The 23,635-nt window shown below is 40.4% G+C and overlaps 1 protein-coding gene across 1 annotated transcript in view; it reads right to left on the bottom strand.

Annotated features, from left to right (window-relative positions):
• Window positions 1-3,672: 3,672 nt before the first annotated feature.
• LOC126236442 (lachesin-like) overlaps window positions 3,673-23,635 on the bottom strand; it is a 464,103-nt gene continuing 444,140 nt past the window's right edge. Inside the window, exon 9 of the mRNA XM_049945760.1 lies at window positions 3,673-3,802. The gene's annotated coding sequence lies outside the window, so the exon portion shown is untranslated. The remainder of the gene's footprint in view (window positions 3,803-23,635) is intronic.

Below are 23,635 nucleotides of genomic sequence, written 5' to 3'. Positions count from 1 at the left end.
TTTGGAGCATTATGGGCAGGGTCCTCCAACCAGCATGGGATTTTGACGATCTAACGCGTCAATTGGACAGAATTCGGCACGATATCTCTCCGGAGGCATCCAATGACTTTATCAATCAATGCCAAGGCGAATAACTGCTTGCATAAGGACCAGAGGTGGACCAGCGTGTTATTGACGTGTTCAATTTGTGAACCTCTTTCCCCTGAATAAATCGTACAATTTTTCTGATATTATAATCATTTGTTTGTCTATACATTTACATCACATCTACCGAATTCTGCCCCATTCGAATAATTCCTTCGTGGTGCGTCATTTTTTTGTCTTATAGTGTATATTGGTATATCAAAATTTCCTACTTTTGCCTGGTGATAATATCATGCTTGTGTTCGGTGTCTGTGTCAGTGTTCAGTGTCTATGATATCGACCACCATCTTATAATCACTGTGTATGAGTTACTCACAGTTTGTTGATACCACTCCTTTGTTGGACTCCACTTTATTTTATGTGCCGCAACCTCAACATGCATGTAACTTCCCGCTCTGAAAATGACATATTGCCTATTAACTGCACCAGCGAAATTTGAATAGGCATTAAAGCAGCCTAACAGCAAATGTAACAGAACTTTTGGAGTCCAGTCTGAAGCATTTTCTAGAAACAGCTTTCATCTTCATCTACATTTTGAGTTATTTATGAGGAAGCTGGATTCCTTACTCTGCTGTCTGTCAGAAATCAGTAAGGAGCTAATAGTCTGTGGTGACTTCAATGTAGATTTTCTAAAGGATTCTGATAGGAAAAATGACGTAGAAACCTTATTTGGATCCTACAATTTGCACTCAGAAGTTAACTTTCCAACACAGGAGGATAAAGACAATTGGTCCGTAATTGATAATGTTTTCTTTGATGAGACAGAAAGCAAGAAAATAACTGTTTATCCAGTAACAAATGTTCTCTCTTGTCATGATGCACAGTTTGTCAGGATAAATGACATAGTGCCTTACAGCGTGGATACACCTCAGTGGAAGTCAGTTAGAACCATTAATGACTACAGGGCAAATATTTTTAAGAGTAGTTTACAAGAAACAACCTGGGATAAAATTTATAAAGAACCAAATACCAGTATAAAGTTTAATCTATTCCATGAAAAATTCGTATCAGTATTTGAAAATAGCTTTCGGCATAAGCTAATCAGAAGGGACATTAAACAGCCATGTAAAAAACAATGGATCATTAAGGGGATTAAAGTATCTTGTGAAAGGAAAAGGGGAATGTATCTTTTGACAAGAACAAGTAGAGACCCTGCAGTAGTTGTGCACTACAAAAACTACTCGAAATTACTAGGAAAGGTTATTAAAAAATCAAGAAACATGCATACAATGCCAGAAATCAGTACGTCTGGCAACAGAGTTAAGGCAATATGGACTATAGTGAAGCAAGAGACAAGACAACCAACCACAGAAGAGGATAACATTACTATTGAATTGAATGGAAGGGCTATAAATGACAAGTCACAGGTAGCAAATATATTTAATAATCATTTCTTACACATAGTAGAAAATATAGGGACTACCAGTTCAAGTGAAAGATCACAACAATATGTTGAAGAAGTAACTCTCATGAAATTACATCATACGATTGTACCATCAACTTCTGCTTCTGAAATTAAGAGGGTCATACGTTCTCTTAAGAATAAAAGCTCTTCTGGTTTTGATGGTGTTACCAATAGTATATTCAAGACTTGTTCCCATATAATAAGTCTGTTATTGTCTGAGATATGTAATGCATCACTAACTCAAGGCATTTTTTCAGACAGACTAAAATATGCCATTGTTAAACCCCTCTTTAAGAAAGAGACGTCAGTAACTACTGATCTATTTCATTTCTGACATCATTTTCAAAACTTTTTGAGAAGGCGATGTATTCTAGAATAGTATCTCACTTTGGCAACAATAATATCCTCAGCAAATCACAGTTTGGGTTTCAGAAGGGTTCTTCTACTGAGAATGTCATTTACATGTTCACACACGAGATATTACAAGCATTAAATAATAAAATAGCACCGGTAGGTATTTTATATGATCTGTCCAAGACATTTGATTGTGTGACTCATAGTATACTCCCAGATAAATAGACGTTTTATGGGTTTGATGGTACAGCCAGCCAATGGATCATGTCATATCTAACCAAAAGAATGCAGAAAGTTGTACTTAGTAGTAATTCAACCAACAGAATCCAGAGACATAATTCTGACTAGAGAGAAATCACATATGGGCTTCCCCAAGGCTCAATCTTAGGTCCACTACTGTTTCTCGTATATGTAAATGATCTACCATCTAATTTACAACATGCAGAATTAGTTCTTTTTGCAAATGACACCATTATTGTAATCACTCCCAGTATGCATACAGAAATGGAAGATATGGTGAACAAAGTTCTCAAAAGTATCATTGACTGGTTTTCTGCAAATAGTCTCACCCTGAATTTCACAAAGACATGTCACATTCAGTTCTTCACTTCTAGGGGCACTGCACCAGTGATAAGTGTATCACATGGTGATGAAATAATACATAGTGTGGAAACTTCAAAATTCTTAGGAGTCCATATTGATGAGAATTTAAATTGGAAAAAACACATTTCGGAACTCCTAAAACAGTTTTGTTCAGCCACAGTTGCATTAAGAACCATAGAAAATTTTGGGGAGAGAGAAATCAGCGAGTTGACATATTTTGCTTATTTTCATTTTGTAATACCATATGGAATAATGTTCTGGGGTAACTGATCATTAAGAAAGAAGGTCTTCATTGCCCAAAAACTTGCTGTAAGAATAATATGTGGTGCTCACCCACGATCATCTTGTAGACATCTGTTTAAAGAGCTGGGCATTCTGATTACTGCTTCACAGTGTATTTATTCCCTCATGAAGTTAGTCGTAAATAATCCACTACAGTTCAAAAGGAACAATGAGATACAGAATTACAACACTAGAAGAAAAAAATGGCATTCACTACTCAACATCAAGGTTGTCTATAGCACAGAAAGGGGTGCAAAACGCTGCAACAAAAATTTTTGACCACTTACCCAGTTAATTAAAATGTCTAACAGACAGCACGGTAAAATATGAAAGTAAATTGAAAAAGTTTCTCCTTGTCAACTCCTTCTATTCTGTAGAAGAATTTTTATGTTTGTAATGGGTAAAAGGTGGTCGGTAGGAATTGGTAACTCAGTCTGCATATCTTGTTTTCATTTCGGGGAAAAATTGAAAAAAAAATATGGTGATGTTTAGAGTACCAATAGATGTCCAAATTAATTTGCAATATGAATGTAAAATGGCTTGTTCCACATTATGACGATTTATCGTGCAAAATGATCCATGGAACATGACAGCAAATAACTAACTAATCTGTAGTGTTGAAAATAATCCCATGGGTGTAATGCACATAAGACATTTTACACCCCTAATTATCATGTTTGGAATGAAAAAATTTTATATTTAATCAACATTGTGGTGTTTATCTTCCACTATATTTTTGACTGAGGTAGCTGCAAATTTTAATGGGACAAAGACAAGGAAGAATAAAAGGGTGACTTGAGTGGGACATTGCAAGGTTGCTGGGAATGATCGACACGTATTTGTTTAACACTAATTACACCCGATTTTTGTTTTATTATAAAGATTTATACACAACAGGAAAGAGAACGACACACAAAATGACAGTAAGCGGTAAACTTCTGGTTTCCTTGATCATTGCACGAAGATAGAAGTTCTGTTGATTTATACTTCGTAGACAGGACTTGCTGGGAACACCTGAAACAAAAACAAAGAAACATAAGAACTTTTAGAAATAACAAGAAATGAATCATGTATACATCATTTTTTGCGCGAACTAGATTCGAAGTTATAGTCACACACAGACCAAGACAGACCAAGAAGCACCGTGAACTTTATCTCCAAAAGAGACATAAGGCATGAAGCATGGTAAATGAAATGTAGAGTATTAACGTTTGTTGAAACTGAAGCATCATAAAGGCAAAACAAAAATTATGAAACTTAATGGACATTCAAAACAGTCGTCATTGCACAACTCAGAACCTCTCTCCTATCCCCTCACGGCCACTATTACACAGTCAAGTTTCTCTCATGAAGTTGCTTGTGAAATATATTTGACGTAGTGTAGTAGTTGTCGAACGTTGCCTTTCGTTAAATTTATTTAATGAAATATAGCACGTCACATTAGATTCGATGAACGAAAGCGATCGTCTTCTGTTTGCTACATGCGGTTTGCTTACATAAACACACTGTGAAACCATTGTGTGTTGTGTACCGGTATATGGAATGAAAAAGCACGTTCGGAATGCAAATAAGAACGATTTCCAGAACTTATTGTGGTGCTATAAATATGAAAAGGGGCTTTATAATCTGGCATGAAACAAAATGTTTTACCTTCAATGCAAATTAGAATATTGTTCACGAAGAGATTTGTATAAGAAGTCAAACCAGGAAAGATGTAAGGCAAGTCACCACTGATGTTTATTTGCCACTGAAAAGGGAATTAAAGAACTGTTGTTTGTTACTGACAGAAAATTAGCACAATACTATTCATTGATGATGCAGCGGTGGCAGGTGTAAGTGTTTTAATCTCTTCTACCTTTTTCTCGCGTCTCTCTGTGATTTTATTGTCCTATTTTGTTTCTTGTAGTGTTTGTTGCCCTTCTGTCGTTTTTGTGGTTTTTCCTTCCTCTCGGTATTGTGCTGTACGTCTCGTCTGTTTTATTCTTTCCCTTGTTGAATTGTTTTAATAGGAACAAGGGACCAGTGACCAAGCAGTTTGGTCCTTTCCCCCTCTTTTAAACCTACCAACCACCAATACGTAAAGAAATTTGCGGTACGAACTACAATCGGCGTAAGGCATCAGAAAGTACTTGGGAAGCAGGCCGGCGTACCTATAATCAATTCCTATTGAACCTGAACGTGACAGGTTACAATTCATTTCTCAAGTTAAAGGATTTAACATCACAGTTACTGTGAAATGTATACACTACACTGCACTCAGACTTTATTATTATATGTTAATTATTAATTAAATTACATTTTGTATTCGTTCTGGAAAAAAGTACTATCTCGTTTAATGACTGGGGACTACGAAACAAGCAGCATTAAAAATAACTATTTCTCAGTTGACATCATACGGTTCTTCTTTACTACATGTCAGCCATTCTGAAGGAACTACGATAAAATATTTGATGACAGTGTAATACCCCTTTCTGCGCCATCTCAAAGTTCTTTGTCAAAGAAATATGATGAATATTTGATCAAACTTCCTGGTCAAAGAAATTTGATAGTGTAATATCGGCCTGAGATCCAGTGTCTTAATGACTGTGCCCCACGATCAGTAGGGAGCATCGAAAGGGCCCGCGGACAGTGTTAGGGTGGGTCAACTGGTATAGTGTATATAGAAGATAAGAGGCTGAAGTCGTTGCCTGGCCAGGGACGCGATTTTAACTTGTCGCACTTTGAGTGTATTTGTAGAGCCCCACAGCCAACTTGAAAAGCATTCTGTAATCGATAGGCGACCTAGGAACTGAAAACGGGAAACTAAAAATTGAAGAGGATTTATACGTGCTCTATATTCTGATGAGTATATGCAACATAAAAAGCTCAAAATATGCATAAAATGCCTAGAATATGCCTGAAAAGTGTCGAAAAGTGCAATATGAAATAGTAAAAAACATAGTAGTCACTGCGTGTGATATATCTCGAAGCTGGACCTGTGTGTATCGATTGCTAGGAAGAGTGCTGCCCACGTGAAAAGTCGGAACATTTAGAATGGTGATCTCGTGATCTGAATACTTTGCGGTAGAGGTTAGGCAGAGTCTTTTTTGAGCTTAGTTTTTAAAAAATTGCAAACTGAAGACGCACACTGTGTTTCAAATATCATTTCTTCTTTGCAGTTGTTGTCAGTAACAAGAAATCGCGATGTGAGTTACTCGCCGCGAAACAGACGATATGCACAGGTCCAACTTCAAGATATATCGCACATAGATGGGCACGCACGCGCGCACTCCGTAATATTTTATTCCAAAAAACAACACACAATCATGAATTTCGTGAACAGCATTAAGGTTCATTAATATTATCAGCCTAAAGTAACGTTTACAAATTATTTTACATTTTGCTACAAATGCCAATACAAACGATCAGGTAGTGTTCTAAATGTTAGGTAGTAGGATTGCGTGTTCGATTACTCAAAACATTTTAATAAGTAGAAAAGTACTGTTCTATATCAACTGAATTAACTGGGCAGTATTTGAATTTAGGTGCTGTGTTGGCACTTATTGTTTCTGACGAAAGTTCACTTGTTCTAATAATAAAACTATAAATATGCGACAAGGGTTCAAAGCCTGTCTAACTCTTCAAAATGTTTTCAAACTTTTCTTTAAGTATACTCTGGTATACCTTCGGTCTAACTTAATTCTTTAACTGAATAGATTCATTTAACGCCAAGCCGCTCGGGGTAGCCACGCGGTCAAGGGCGCCTTGCCACGGTTCGCGACTATCCCCGTCGGAGGTTCGAGTCCTCCCTCGGGCTCGGGCATGTGTGTGTGTGTGTGTGTGTGTGTTGTCCTTAGCGTAAGTTGGTTTAAGTTATATTAGGCAGTGTGTAAGCCTAGGGACCGATGACGTCGGCAGTTTGGTCCCAGAGGAACGTACCATAATTTTCCAAATTTCAACGCCAAACATCGAGTTTGAAGCTTTTAATACTCGCAGATATATGGGACAAATAAATGCCAATCACAGCAATGTTCTTTTTAATACGGGGGTCATTAAATGGTTCCTTGAACTGGCAAACTGCCAAAGCCTCTGCACTATCGAAGTCATTTACTACGTCTCTGATGGCCTCGAAATGTTCATTGCAAAACAACCCAGCTTCGACCCTCGTACCCCAAAGAGTTACCACTGGTTCGGGAGGTACAGGCATATTTGGTAGTTTTTCTTTGTGGGTCTTGATGCGTGCACGTGCCTTAAGAAATACGTCCTTTGTGGATGAAATCAGTTGACTTACATTGCAAAAAGTGGATAGTACTTCTTCAACAAGGCGACGTTCTCCGTGAGCAAAGCACGTCGCATGAATCAAATTGGGGTAAAATACTTGGAGGGCTTTTCCTGCTTTGATGATATACGAAGCAGCATCTGAGAGAAACACAAACACCCTTCCATCTGCGGGAGATTTTGGAAATATTTTTCTGATATCCTCATTCACAAATCTGGCGATAGTAGAATGATTTGCCTTTTCAAGTTCTTTGCAGGTCACTAAATAGGAAGAAGAAGGCTCTTGTTTTAACGTACCAACAATTAAATTTGCAATGTAACGGCCACAAGAGTCGGTGGTCTCGCCAATTGAAATCCAAATAATATTGTTCTTTAGTTCATTGCGTATTTCCTCGTGAAGTTATAGATAAATTGTCGGTATGATGCAACGCTGATTTGTCTGGTATATTTTGACTTAAGAAATATTTGCGAAGGAAACCTTTGAGGATAGGGTTCGTATGTTTGTGAAGAGGATTATTACTTGCAATGAATGCTTCAAATTGTTTTGGTTTCCTTTGGAGGTTAAATCGCTGCTACTGATACTTGCCGCTGTCAAAAGTTGTTGTTGTGGCCCTTTGTTTTGCGTTCCTGCGATACGAAGACTTGTCATGACATGCTGATCTATTTGAGACCTTTTTTTGTGGGAAAAGTTTTTCTCGCAAACTCGACAATATAAAAAATTTCCGTCATATACAAATGTTCCAGGATGGTCGGCTACCCACGAAACGACATTTCTATTTTCAGGCGGCATAGTGCACAACACGTTATACACGACACGTAAACACGTTAAACTTTGTACAAATAGAAAGACAACTAAACTGAAACAATGGACGTATGACTAACAACTTGTGTAATTTAATTTAATTGTTACGGGCGTGTGCGGTGTGACAGGGGCGGGGATTAAGCGGAGATGCGGGCGGCAGGAGCATCGACTCTGCCTGCCTCTTCCTGCTCAGTAACCGAGATTGGTGGCGCAGTGGTTAGCACACTGGACTCGCATTCGGGAGGACGACGGTTCAATCCCATGTTCGGCCATCCTGATTTAGGTTTTCCGTGATCTCCCTAAATCGCTTCAGGCAAATGCCGGAATGGTTCCGTCGAAAGGGCACGGCCGACTCCCTTTCCTAATCCGATGAGACCGATGACCTCGCTGTCTGGTCTCCGCCCCCAAAACAACCCCAACCCTGCTCAGTAACCAGTTCGCTAGCATGCAGCTTCCGGGTAGTGATCGCACGCAGTTGTAGGTTGCGCTCACTCTTTGAGCATCAAAACGAGATCGGGCTAGAGCCCGCCCGTCTACATTGTTAAAATACTGCAGAGAGCGAAAATATGCTCATCGCTAGTTTTCTGTTAAAATATGAAATAACCGGTGAAAAGAAGCAAAATATGCAAATACATGTGCAAGATGCACACGCATATAATCCGGTCTCTACTGGTGAGTCAAAACATTAAGACCAGTGAGTACTACGAGACTGAATGACACTGGTCTCGTTGCGGGCACGTGACACTATAGGGGAAGTATATAAGAGGAGCAGAATCGAATGGGAAAGAATTCTAACGATGATGCGGTCCGCAAATGAGGGAAGTCACGGAAATAAACGACTCTGACAAGAGGCAAAATTTTTAGGACACCACACATGGGAACGAACATTTTAGAAACGTTGAAACTGATCGGCTTTTCACTTGTTACTGTCTTGAGCATCTAGGGGAAGTGGTTGAAGGACGGTGTAATCGTAAGTAGGCTACTACAGGTGTTCGAGCTCCACGCCTCATCACATAACTTAGAGGTCGAAAGCTTGGCCGCTCTGTAAAACAGGAAAGAAGGTCAACTGTGGCACATCTGACGACGGACAACATTACTGGTGAAGACATAGGTGTTTTATAGATTACTGTTCTGATCACATTATACACTGCTGGCCATTAAAATTGCTACACCATGAAGATAACGTGCTGCAGACGCGAAATTTAACCGACAGGAAGAAGATGCTGTGATATGCAAATGATTAGCTTTTCAGAGCATTCACACAAGGTTGGCGCCGGTGGCGACAACTACAACGTGCTGGTATGAGGAAAGTTTCCAGCCGATTTCACATACACAAACAGCAGTTGACCGGCGTTGCCTGGTGAAACGTTGTTGTGAGGCCTCGTGTAAGGAGGAGAAATGCGTACCATCACGTTTCCGACTTTGGTAAAGGTCGGATTGTAGACTATCGCGATTGCGGTTTATCGTATTGCGACATTGCTGCTCGCGTAGGTCGAGATCCAATGACTGATAGCAGAATATGGAATCGGTGGGTTCAAGAGGGTAATACGGAAAGCCGTGCTGGATCCCAACGGCCTCGTACCACCAGCAGTCGAGATAACAGGCATCTTATCCGTATGACTGTAACGGATCGTGCAGCCACGTCTCGTTCCCTGCGTCAACAGATGGGGTTGTTTGCAACACAACAACAATCTGCACGAACAGTTCGACGACGTTTGCAGCAGCATGGACTATCAGCTCGGAGACCATGGCTGCGGCTACCCTTGACACTGCATCACAGACAGGAGGGTGCACGAATGGCAAAACGTCATTTTTTCGGATGAATCCAGGTTCCGTTTACAGCATCATGATGGTCGCATCCGTGTTTGGTGACATCGCGGTGAACACACATTGGAAGCGTGTATTCGTCATCACCATACTGGCATTTCACCCGGCGTGATGGTATGGGGTGCCATTGGTTACACGTCTCGGTCACCTCTTGTTCGCATTGACGGCACTTTGAACAGTGGACTCTACATTTCAGATGTGTTACGACCCGTGGCTCTACCCTTCATTCGATTCCTGCGAAACTCTCCATTTCAGCAGGATAATGCACGACCGCATGTCGCAGGTCCTGTACGGGCCTTTCTGAATACAGAAAATGTTCGACTGCTGCCCTGGCCAGCACATTCTGCAGATCTCTTACCAGTTGAAAACGTCTGGTCAATGGTGACCGAGCAACTGGCTCGTCACAATACGCCAGTCACTACCCTTGATGAACTGTGGTATCGTGTTGAAGCTGCATGGGCGGCTGTACCTGTACGCGCCATCCAAGCCCTGTTTGACTCAGTGTCCAGGCGTATAAAGGCCGTTATTACGGCCAGAGGTGGTTGTTCTGGGTACTGATTTCTCAGGATCTATGCACCCAAATTGCGCGAAAATGTAATCAGATGTCAGTTCTAGTATAATATATTTGTCCAATGAATACCCGTTTATCATCTGCATTTCTTCTTGGTGTAGCAATTTTAATGACCAGTGGTGTACAAGATACGACTCGTACGTGTTCCCGTGTTATTCAACGACATACTCTATTACGAATGCAGTGGTCACAGGGTTATCGACATTGGAATGTGGCGCAATGAAAACGAGTCGCTTGGTCAGATGAATCACGTTTCTTTCTGTATCACCTGAGGCGTCGTACATGCACATGCCGTCATCCAGGTGAACGACTTCTCGAAACACGCACCGCGCGACGGACGTAGGCCGGTGAGGGCAGCATTATGCTATGAGGGACATACACATGGGATTTCTTGGGATCTGTAATAGATGGTACGGTGGCAGCGGCGGCCCTCGTCAACACTATTGGGGACCATGCGTCTATATATGCTTGATGTCTTCCTCGGCGACGATGGCGTTTTCCAGCAGCATTACACTCCATGTCATAACGTCAGAATCGTGATTTATTGGTTTGAGGATCATGTTACTGTATTGACCACCAAATTCGCCTGCTCTGAACCCATGGAAACATACGATGGGCGGCATCTTTGGGCCTACGAAATACGGCCCTTAATTCATTGGACTTGCATGACCAGTGCCTAGAAATCTGGTGTCAAAACCTACGGAAATCTACCAATAACTTTTGGAATCCAAGCCACACAGAACGGTCCTGTATTGCGTTCCAAAGGTGGAGCAATATGCCATTAAATAGGCGATTCAAATGTTTTGGCTCGTCATCATAGTTCTTTTCAGGTTATATATGTCGATTTAAAAAATTAAAGCAAACAATCACAGGCATGACTGACTGATGTTTTATGACTCAGAAGTTCACAGAGATAGGATCAGACTATATCTTCTTTCTGCTGAAGACAAATATATCAAGAGTCTCAAAAATATGCGCAAATAGTGACGATTAATTCGGCAACCAACGGCTGGATGTACATAACATTCTAAGGATTTCGATATGCTCAGGATTTATTTTACTCAGTACTATTAGCTCCTGCTGGCAAAACTACGAAGCGAAGTTATAATTCAAGAGGCTAATATCTGCAGGTTAATTCTAATTTGTCTGAGACGTGTAATTTACTGCATAAATCCAGTGTTTCGTTTGCAGATCTTCACGCCGCCTGAACAGTAGAGAAGTGTGGCCGTCAGGGACATAGTGTTAAGGTGGATTTTCGTCCATGCTGGATCGTGTCACCAACCAAAGAGGCAGAGACATTTTGGCCAATGCATTTACTAAAGTGTTTGCGTTGCTATCACCAAAAATCTGTGCTTCAAATTATTTATTAATTTAGTGCCTCCTACGGAAATGAAGCCCTGTAAGTTTGAACTGGTGGTGTTACTGTAAACAGAGGAAAACTCAACGCCTATATCCAACTGAAAACACAAAGGAATGAAATCGAACAGTACGCAGCAGGAAGTGTATTAGAGGGAAGACACACAATTGTTCTTTTACGACAAAGAATAACAAAATAACGCATAGCTGCCGTTTGCAGCGAGCTGTGGCACGGACATACCAAGGGAAATGACAACAGGAAAAGAAATAGGTCACACCAGAGGTACGTGTTTTGAAGGAAAACACCGAATCGTGAACAAGCTGAGCTTAAAACAAACATTTTTTCGAGGTGTATGCCGATACTGAGATATTTTACTCTTCGTGTGTCAAGCCGAATATAGGAAGGACAGTATGGTTTTGTTCATTCACGAACTGTAACTGGTAACAAAATTTGTCATCATGAAAACGTAAATACTCATAATAAACTCGTATGTAACTATATTTATAGACAGCATAATTTTTTAAGAATGAGGCGGTTTTTCGATGCAAATAGAGCCGAGCAGTGGAGCAATTATTTTCATTTTGTACTTAATGGCAATGTTAAGTGTTTGTTAGAAGTGAACAGCATTTAACATCCACATAAAAGCCGAATTGAGAACATTTAGTTAAAATTAGCCAGATGAAGAAAAGATTTACGGGTCAAACACATGATAAATCAGACTGTAGAGAAACACATACCAAGTAAGATGGCAGAGTGTTAAGCTGGATTGATTTAATACTAGTATTCGGAAAATATTCCGAAACCAGAGATTGTTACTCTTTTTTGCAAAAGAAGAAGTAGGGAAGTCGATGAAGAAAAATTAATCAGACATTGTGTGTTTATAAGGGTGACTGTGCTTCAAAATTCCAAGAATTTCCACAATCAGGTACTGCTGAAATGTGCTGAGTTGTTGTGGTCTTCATTTCAGAGACTGGTTTGATGCAGCTCTCCATGCTACTCGATCCTGTGCAAGCTTCTTCATCTCCAAGTACCTACTGCAACCTACATCATTCTGAATCTGCTTCGTGTATTCATCTCTTGTTCTCCCTCTACGATTTTTACCCTCCACGCTGCCGTCCAATACTAAATTAGCGATCCCTTGATGCCTCAGAATATGTCCTATCAACCGATCCCTTCTTCTAGTCAAGTTGTGCCACAAATTTCTCTTCTCTCCAGTTCTGTTCAGTACCTCCTCATTAGTTACGTGATCTACTCATCTAATCTTCAGCATTCGTCTGTGGCACCACATTTCGAAAGCTTCTACTCTCATCTTGTGTAAACTATTTATCGTCCATGTTTGACTTCCATATAGGGCTACACTCCATACAGATACTTTCACAAAAGACTTCCTGACACTTCAATCTACACTCGATAAGAAATTTCTCTTCTTCAGAAACGCTTTCCTTGCCTTGGCAGTCTACATTTTATATCGTCTCTACTTCGACCATCATCAGTTATTTTTCTCACCAAATAGCAAAACTCGTCTATCACTCTAAGTGTCTCATTTCCTAATCTACACTACTGGCCATTAAAATTGCTAAACCAAGAAGAAATGCAGATGATAAACGGGTATTCACTGGACAAATATATTATACTAGAACTGACATGTGATTACATTTTCACGCAATTTGGGTGCATAGATCCTGAGAAATCAGTACCCAGAAAACCACCTCTGGCCGTAGTAACGGCCTTGATACGCCTGGGCATTGAGTCAAACAGAGCTTGGATGGCGTGTACAGGTACAGCTGCCCATGCAGCTTCAACACGATACCACAGTTCATCAAGAGTAGTGACTGGCGTATTGTGACGAGCCAGTTGCTCGGCCACCACTGACCAGACGTTTTCAGTTGGTGAGAGATCTGGAGAATGTGCTGGCCAGGGCAGCAGTATTACATTTTCTGTATCCAGAAAGGCCCGTACAGGACCTGCAACATGCGGCCGTGCATTATCCTGTTGACATGTAGGGTTTCGCAGGAATCGAATGAAGGGTAGAGCCACGGGTCGTAACACATCTGAAATGTAACGTCCACTGTTCAAAGTGCCGTCAATGCGAACAAGAGGTGACCGAGACGTGTAACCAATGGCACCCCATACCATCACGCCGGGTGAAATGCCAGTATGGTGATGACGAATACACGCTTCCAATGTGCGTTCACCGCGATGTCGCCAAACAAGTGTGCGACCATCGTGATGCTGTAAACAGAACCTGGTTTCATCCGAAGAAATGACGTTTTGCCATTCGTGCACCCAGGTTCGTCGTTCAGTACACCATCGCAGGCGCTCCTGTCTGCGATGCACCGTCAAGACAAGGGTAACCGCAGCCATGGTCTCTGAGTTGGTCGTCCATGCTGCTGCAAACGTCGCCTAACTGTTCGTGCAGATGGTTGTTGTCTTGCAAAGTCCCCATCTGTTGAATCAGGGATCAAGACGTGGCTGCACGATCCGTTACAGCCATGCGGATAAGCGGCCGTTGGGATCCAGCACGGCTTTCCGTATTACCCTCCTGAACCCACCGATTCCATATTCCATATTCTGTTAACAGTCATTGGATCTCGACCAACGCGAGCAGCAATGTCGCGATACGATAAACCGCAATCGCGATAGGCTACAATCCGACCTTTATCGAAGTCGGAAACGTGACGGTACGCATTTCTCCTCCTTGCACAAGGCGTCACAATGTTTCACCAGGGAACGCCGGTCAACTGTTGTTTGTGTACGAGAAATCGGTAGGAAATTTTCCACATGTCAGCATGTTGTAGGTGTCGCCACCGGCGCCAACCTTGTGTGAATGCTCTGAAAAGCTAATCATTTGCATACCACAGCATCTTCTTACTGTCGGGTAAATTTCACGTCTGTATCACGTCATCTTCGTGGTGTAGCAATTTTAATGGCCAATAGTGTAATTCCCAGAGCATCACCTGATTTAATTCGACTACATTCCATTATCCTCGTTTTGCTTTAGTTGATGTTCGTCTTATATCCTCCTTTCAAGACACTGTTCATTCCGTTCAACTGCTTTTCCAGGTCCTTTGCTATCTCTGATAGAATTACCATGTCCTCGGCAATACTCCAAGTTTTAATTTGTTCTCCATCGATTTTAATTTCTACTCCAAATTCTCCTTTCTTTCCTTTACTGCTTGCTCAGTACACAGATTGAATAACATCTGTGATAGGCTACAACCCTGTTTCACTCCCTTCCCAACCACTGCTTCTCTTTCATGTCCTCCGATTCGTATAACTGACATCTGGTTTCTGTACAAATTGTAAAGAGCCTTTCGCACCATGCATTTCACCCCTCTTCAGAATTTGAAAGAGAGTATTCCAGTCAACATTGTCAAAAGCTTTCTCTAATCCTACAAATGCTAGAAACGTAGGTTTGCTTTTCCTTAACCTATCTTCTAAGATAAGTCGTAGGGTCAATATTGCCTCACGTGTCCCAACATTTCTACGGAATGCAAACTGTTCTTCCCCGAGGTCGGCTTCTACGAGTTTTTCCATTCGTCTGTAAAGAATTCATGCTAGTATTTTGCAGACGTGACTTATTAAACTGATAGTTCGGTAATTTTCACACTTGTCAACACCTGCTTTCCTTGAGATTGGAATTATTATATTCTTCTTGAAGTCTGAGGATGTCATACAACTTGCTCACCAGGTGGAAGAGTTTTTTTATGGCTGGCTCTACCAAGGCTATCAGTAGTTCTAGTGGAATGTTGTGTACTCCTGGGGCCTTTTTTCGACTTAGATCTTTCAGTGCTCTGTCAAACTCTTCACGTTGTTTCATCTTCATCTACTTTCTCTTCCATTTCTATAATATTGTCCTCAAGAACATCGCTCTTGTGTCGACCCTCTATATACTCCTTCAACCTTTCTTCTTTCCCTTCTTTGCTTAGAACTGCGTTTCCATCTGAGTTCTTGATATTCATACAAGTGATTCTCTTTTCTCCAAAGGTCTCTTTAATTTTCCTGTAGGCAGTATCTATCTTACCCCAGGTGAGATAAGCCTCTACATCCTTACATTTGTCCTCTATTCATCTACACTTAGCCATTTTGCACTTCCTGTCGATCTCATTTTTGAGACGTTTGTAGTCCTTTTTGCCTGTTTCATTTATGGCATTTTTATATTTTCTCCTTTCATCAGTTAAATTCAATATCTCTTCTGCTACCCAAGGATTTCTACTAGCCCTCGTCTTTTTACCTACTAGATGCTCTGCCGCTTTCACTATTTCGTCTCCCATAGCTACCCATTCTTCTTCTACTGTATTTATTTCTCTCATATTTGTCAATTGTTCCCTAATGCTCTCTCTGAAACTCTCTACGACTTCTGGTTCTTTCAGTTTATCCAGACCCCATCTTCTTAAATTCCCACCATTTTTCAGTTTTTTCAGCTGCTCCTCGAAATGCCTTACAATTTAAATCCTGGTTCCTAAATCTCGGTCTTACCATTGTGTAATCTATCTGAAACCTTCAAGTGTCTCCAGGCCTCTTCCACGTATATAACCTTCTTTCATGATTCTTAAACCAAGTGCTAGCTATGATTAAGTTATGCTCTGTGCAAAACTCAATCAGGCGGCTTCCTCTTTCATTCCTTATCCCCATTCCATATTCACCCACTACTTTTCCTTCTTTTCCTTTTCCTACTATCGAATTCCAGTTCCCCATGACTATTAAATTTTCGTCTCCCTTCAGTCTCCAATCTCTTCGTCATCTACGGAGCTAGTTGGCATATAAACTTGTATTACTGTGGTAGGTGTGGGCTACGTGTCCATCTTGGCTACAATAATGCGTTCACTATGCTGTTCGTAGTAGATTACTCGCGTTCGTATTTTTTTATTCACTATTAAACCTACTCCTGCATTACCCCTATTTGATTTTGCATTTATAACCCTGTAATCACCTGACCAGAAGTCTTGTCCCTCCTGTCACCGAACTTCACTAATTCCCACTATATCTAACTTTAACCTATCCATTTCCCTTTTCAAATTTTCTAACCAACATGCCCGATTAAGGGATCTGACATTCCACGCCCCTATCCGTAGAACGCCAGTTTTCTTTCTCCTGATAACGATGTCGTTCTGAATAGTCCCCGCCCGGTGATCCAAATGGGGGACTATTTTACATCCGGAATATTTTACCCAAGAGGACGCCATCATCATTTTACCATACAGTAAAGCTGCATGCCCTTAGGAAAAATTATGGCTGTAGTTTCTCCTTGCTTTCAGCCGTTCGCAGTACCGTCACAGCAAGTCCGTTTTGGTTAATGTTAAAAGGCCAGATCAGTCAATCATCCAGACTGTTGCCCCTGCAACTACTGCGAAGGCTGACGCCCCTCTTCAGGAACCACAAGTTTGTCTGGCCTCTCAACTGATACTCCTCCGTTGTGGTTGCGCCTACGTTGTTGTCTGTATCGCTGAGGCACGCAAGCCTCCCCATGAACGGCAAGGTCTACTGGTGAAATATCCATCAAAAAATCTGGTCCTATGTTAAGTCGATGAAAGGACTCACAACTTCGAACCCGTCAGTCCTGGACCACCTGGAGTTGAAACCATAGACAATAAAGTGAGAAAATTGATGTTAAATAGTAGACTTCAATATGCATAAATTCATGAAGACCATACTACCACACCACCATCTACCAGGCTCCTAGATTGACATAAGAGTGATATTGAAATCATTCTCGTCATTGAAAAGCGATTAAGGTTGTGCAAAATGGTAAAAACGGAAGACTCTGACGGAATTCCTGTTAAAATAGGGGAACGATAAGGAACATTACGGTTTAACGCTCTGGTAACAGCAGTCATTAATGACAGAGCACAAGTTGAGATTGGGGAAGGCTGCTGCAGGAAATTGATCCTCTTTTCAAAACAACAGTCCCGGAATATGAGTCAATCGATTTAGGGAGACCATGGAAGTCGGAAAGCTGGGCAATGTTAAGACGTTACACTTGTGGGCTATGACATAACGGCCACAGGCTGCATATATGCAGGGGCAGGCACTAACATCCCAAACCAAGGTGGTGGGATCCAAGATAGCAGTGGCGAAAAATTAAAAAAATCAAGATTGCGCAACTAGCCCAGTTGTAGTAGCAAGAAATTAAAAAATACGAGCTGTTGTAACGAGTCCAGTTGTGCTTTTCAGCCCCTCTGACGCTACAATTCAAAAGTATCCAAATGTCCTGAATCATTTATCAAAAAAGTAAAGATATTGACAATAATGGTATAACTTACAGTATTTCCACATCTAAAATGTTTATGTCATTTGTCAAAAAATAAGTAAGCTTTGTCAGCAAAACACGAACGCGCGCGCACACACACACACACACACACACACACACACACACACACACACACACACACACGCGCGCGCGCGCGCACGCACGCACACACAGTCATGTGCACACTGCACATTATAAATATATCTTTGTTAGCTCAAGATTGCTATTGTTTTGCAAAGCAATCCAGCTTTTAAGATAATTGCTGAATCTTATCCATTTTATCAAACCTTTCCCTTTTTGCTTGCACATAATTACACTTCACTTACAAAAAGTGTTTGTGTTAAACACTGTACCTAAAATTCTGCCTCGTCAATAGCTTTTTTCTCTCCGTCTCACACACATAGACACGAAAGCAACAATGGTTACTTTAAGTTATGAAATTAGAACTGTACATATATAGTTCCATGTGTGAAAATGTCAATGAGGATCAGACATTGACTGGCTGAGCAGAAAATTATTTGTACTTTATATTCTTTACTCTTTCATTATTTTTCATGCAAGACAGTGCCATAAGATTCTAAGTTCGTCGAATGTTTAAGTGTGTGTTGTTCATAAAATGAAGTGTTCGAAAGTAGCCACTAAGGATGCAGACATCTATGGAATGAAGTTCAAATACCTTGCTCACACATGTTACTAATGATCTTAAAAACTGCAAGTATGCGAGAATTCCTTAAGCAGAAACTGATATTAACATGTGCAAGAGCTCATACTTCTCAATCTACAGCAAAACATATTTTTATGTCGTTGTTATCTGAAGTTACACATTGTACAGCGACGTTACATCTAAAATGTCTGTATTATTTACCAAAAATACATAAAGATAACGAGAATACTGGTGCAACTTACTCGTTAGGGGACACTTGGCACCTGCAACATGACTGTGGAACTGTCAAATATCACAACATTATTTCCATGCCTAAAATGTGTTATTATTTGTGTTACTTTATCGACCTGAAGAGTAGCAGAATTTTAATTCAGAAGACTATTAATTGTTTCCTAAACAGATGTTGCCTTCTCCATACATCATTTCACACAGCTTTTACATACACTATGTGATCAAAAGTATCCGGACACCCCCAAAAACATAGGTTTCTCATATTAGGTGCATTCTGCTGCCACCTACTGCCAGGTACTCGATATCAGCGACATCAGTATTCATTAGACATCATGAGAGAGCAGAATAGGGCGCTCCGTGGAACACACGGACTTCGAACGTGGTCAGGTGATTGGGGGTCACTTGTGTCATACATCTGTACGCGAGATCTCCACACTCCTAAACATCCGTAGGTCCACTGTTTCCGATGTGACAGTGAATTGGAAACGTGAAGGGACACGCTACAGCACAAAGGTGTAGTGGCCGACCTCGTCTGTTGACTGACAGAGACCGCCGACAGTTGAAGAGAGTCGTAACGTGTAATAGGGAAACATCTATCCAGACCATCACACAGGAATTCCACACTGCGTTACGATCCACTGCAAATTCTATGATAGTTAGGCGGGAGGTGATAAAACTTGGATTTCATGGTCAAGCGGCTGCTCATAAGCCACACATCACGCGTCGCTTGGTGTAAGGAGCGTAAGCATTGGACGAGTGAACAGTGGAAAAACATTGTGTGGAGTGATGAATCACGGTACACAATGTGGCGATTCGATGGTAGGGTTTGGGTATGGCGAATGCCCGGTGAACGTCATCTGCCAGCGTGCCAACAGTAAAATTCGGAGGCGGTGGTTTTATGGTGTGGTCGTGTTTTTCGCGGAGGTGGCTTGCACCCCTTGTTGTTTTGGGTGGCACTATCACAGCACAGACCTAGATTGATGTTTTAAGCACCTTCTTGCTTCCCACTGTTGAAGAGCAATTCGGGGATGGCGATTGCATCTTTCAACACAATCGAGCACCTGTTCATAAGGCACGGCGTGTGGCGGAGTGGTTACATGACAATAACATCCATGTAATGGACTGGCCTGCACAGAGTTCTGACCTGAATCCTATAGAACACCTTTGGGATGATTTTGAACGCCGATTTCATGTCAGGCCTCACCTACCGATATCGAGGGCGCCACGAACTTGTAAGTCAATTTCAGCCAGATGTCCGGTTACTTTTGATCACATAGTGTATTATCTCAAATGTTTCAGAATAATATTTTTTTATTTCAAGGTATTACCATTCTTTCACACATTACAACGTGAAGGCACATTGTGGGATTAATGGTCCACATCCTATTAAATTGAACTGTAGATGTTGTAGAAAGGAATTATCGGAAGAAATAAAATTAACGCACAGTATATCAGGTACAAATCACATTTAATGTTTCTACATTTTAACACCACACACACACACACACACACACACACACACACACACACACACACACACACACACTAAAACATGTAAATGTATACGAGGTTTGCGAGAAAAGTAATTGTCGTCTCCTTCAGAGTAGTTCCCTTCGGCAGCTGTACGTCGGCGGAATTGTAGTTACCGGTCTTTGTAGCAGCGGTGAAAGGCTTTAACTGGTAGGGCCTTTAGCAAGTCAGCCATACTCCTTTAAATGTGCTCAAGAATGATACCCTTTTCAGACCTTTTTCAGTTCCGGGTAAAGAAAAAAATCATAAGGACTCAGATCAGGCGAATAAGGAGACTGCAGAATAACAAGAATGTCTTTTGAGATCAAAAATTTCGTGATGGAAGTGGCTGTGTGACATAGGGCGTTGTCAAGATGCAGCATTAACTTGCCTGCAGTGTCTAGTCTCAGTAGTATCAAACTTTCTAAAACACTTGTCGACAGTTTGTCCTGGAGGAACAAATTCTTTATGCGCGATGCCCGTACTGTCAAAAAGCAAATTAGCGTTGTTTTGATCTTTGATTTGCTTAGTCGAGCTTTTCTCGGTCGAGGGGATGTCTCAATGTGTCACCCCTCACGTTGTCGCTTTGCCTGGGGATCGTGCTCAAAAATCCAGATTTCATCACTTGTGATAACACGACTGAACCATTTGAGGTCATTGGCAGCTGAACGCACACGTTTCTTCGATTGTCCTTCTGTTCACTTCTGAGGTCTTTCGGCACCTTTTTTACACAAACATTTTGCATTTCCAAATCTTTGGTCAAAATTTGATGTACAGTGAAAGTGTTTAGAAGATCCTTAATGTTAAACGCCTGTCGGATCTCATAAGAGAACACAAACGTTGATGTATTCGCCAATTTTTGAAGTTGAAAGTCTCCCTGAGCGAGGTTCATCTTCTATGTGTTTGAGCTTCCGAAAATGATTTGTGCCAGCGAAAAATATTGTGCTCTTGATAAGGAATGTTCCACATAGACCTGTTTCAACTTTACAAAGATCACACTCATGGATTCCCCAAGATTAACACAAAACTTGATTGCATAACGTTGCTCTAAATTACATTTTCGTAATATGCAACAAAAACACAACTTCAGTGATTGCGCATTCAGAAATCACGAAATGGCTGTACGGAGCTGAAATTAAGAATGAGCATCTTCAAGGGACGAACACACCGGTCTACACAAGTAGGACAAAACAGTGTTGCCAGATCACTTGCAGTGTTGTTAGTTTCATTATTTTTCTCCCTCGTCTCGTACGTATTGCTCTTTTTTCATACAATACAATCAGTCAGACTTCAACATTTTTCAAATGGTAGTGACACCAAGCTAAGATACTCACTGTATCTCTAACTACAAAACTTTTAACGCATCGTGGTGATAAACCTAACATATGTGGTTTACCAATAGAAACTACATAAAACTCGGATTGATTAACACACTGTTTAATTGTATTAACATCTGAATTCAATACACAGCGGCAGTAATCAGCAATGGTTAGCTCTAACAGAAGACTGTTCCACTCCCTTTGCTTTGCACATTACATGTCCTGTTTCGGTCTTGGGTGTATAAATCAGACTGTTGAATTTGTTAATAGGTTCACCATTGAACCCATCTTTCAATAATCGAAACTCCATTTTATTTACAAATGGAAGTTATACCATTTATTTATAGGGAAACCTCACATAGCAAACCGTTTATGTACATTGATCCTGATATCTTTACAAATATTTGAAGTTTTAGTATAATAAATGAAGCGATCAGTATCAGTGTAACAGAATTTGATATGATTTGTTGAAAATTTGGTTAACGTATATTCATTGTGAAAGTCTGTAAGATGAGACTGTGATATATCTAAGATTGACAGTCCTACTGCTACTGTCATATCAAACACTAAATTAAATCTGTTTAACTCAGTTCGACCTAAATTTTCCTTAAACATAACGCTCCTTTCAAAATTAGATTTTACAATCGGTTCAGCTGATTCATATCTACTTTCCCAGGATGTCACTAACAGGATGTCGCTAGTTTTATGTCTCTCATCTTTTTTACATTCTTTATTATAAAATTTTGTATGCTTGAGTCCATAGCAACTGCTACTTAGTTGAGGAAAGTCATTTTGCTGAGTAGGCTGTGTGTGTGTGTTTTTTTTTCTTCAAATAATCGCTTTATTTCATATTTCAGATATTTTCTAATTTCTCTCCATTGGGCATCTTCAAACTATCTCTGTTACTCGTGTCTCAGTGAAAAACTGCGATTGGATAACATACTATATTCCACACATCCATACAGGGAAAGTAACATCTGATGGCGTCCTTAATAAAGGTGTGTCATGGTCAGGGCAGTTACGGGCACAAATTTCTTAGATGGGCGTTCTACATGCAAAAAGAAAAAAAAATGTGACAGTTTAGATGTACGTTTTATTCCAATAGATTCATAGTGAATAGATCATGGAGGAAGAGAAGAATACACAGTAAATGTTCTCAAAGCAAAAGAAATATGCTAATATGTCTTCCACAGATCGCAAGTCAAATGGTCCTTATAGGATGTAGAATAAATAAAAAAACCATAAACATATAGTATTTTCATTTATGAGATAATAGAAAACTTTCTGCAAAACATGTAACTGCGCAATAAACTAAGTTTCACATAATAATTCTTAGGCTATACAGACACACATAATCAAATACAAGCATTATTTTATGACACTTATTTACAATGATCACATTATTGTACTGAATTTGCACAAAAGTGAGAGTGAACTAATATTCACATTATTAGTATTGTTAGTAATACTTACACATCAGTTGGTTCTATTAAGAAATTCATCAATAGAATGGAAGGAGATGACCACCAATAAATGCTTAAACAGTCTATTCTGATAAATAATACAGACATTTTAGGCAGGGAAATACTGTTACACCAGTATTGTTCAAATCAACTGTATTTTGATAAATAGTATAGACATTTTAGCAGAGAAAATAACAATTGGGACTTATTTAAGAGTCCTGAAGTCCAGATTACCTTCCTGAGAACTCAACTTTTAATGTGGCCTCTCAACTCAGATACCAGTGACGTAAAAACGTATTTTGCTTTAGACTGTGAAGTATGTGCCCTTGTACATGTTAATGTCAGTTTCTCTTTGAGGGATGTTTGCATAGTTCACTCGTAATTTTTAATGTCAGTAGCGACATGCGTGAGGAAGTGACTTGACGTTTGATTGGACCGACTTTGGGGCACTTGATTTTATAAACTGCACAGACTAAAATGTTCGTTGAACATAGTATCTTACAGTAAAGCTTTGCATGAAAAAGTAATGAAAGAGTAAATCGTAAAAGACAATAACGTAGAAATAATTTTCTGATCAGCCTGTCAATGTGTGAATCT

Source organism: Schistocerca nitens, chromosome 1, assembly GCF_023898315.1.
Source record: "Schistocerca nitens isolate TAMUIC-IGC-003100 chromosome 1, iqSchNite1.1, whole genome shotgun sequence".
In the NCBI taxonomy this organism is placed as follows: Eukaryota; Metazoa; Arthropoda; class Insecta; order Orthoptera; family Acrididae; genus Schistocerca; species Schistocerca nitens.
The sequence above is the reverse complement of the archived record's forward strand: the minus strand, read 5'-3'. Positions and strand labels throughout refer to the sequence as shown.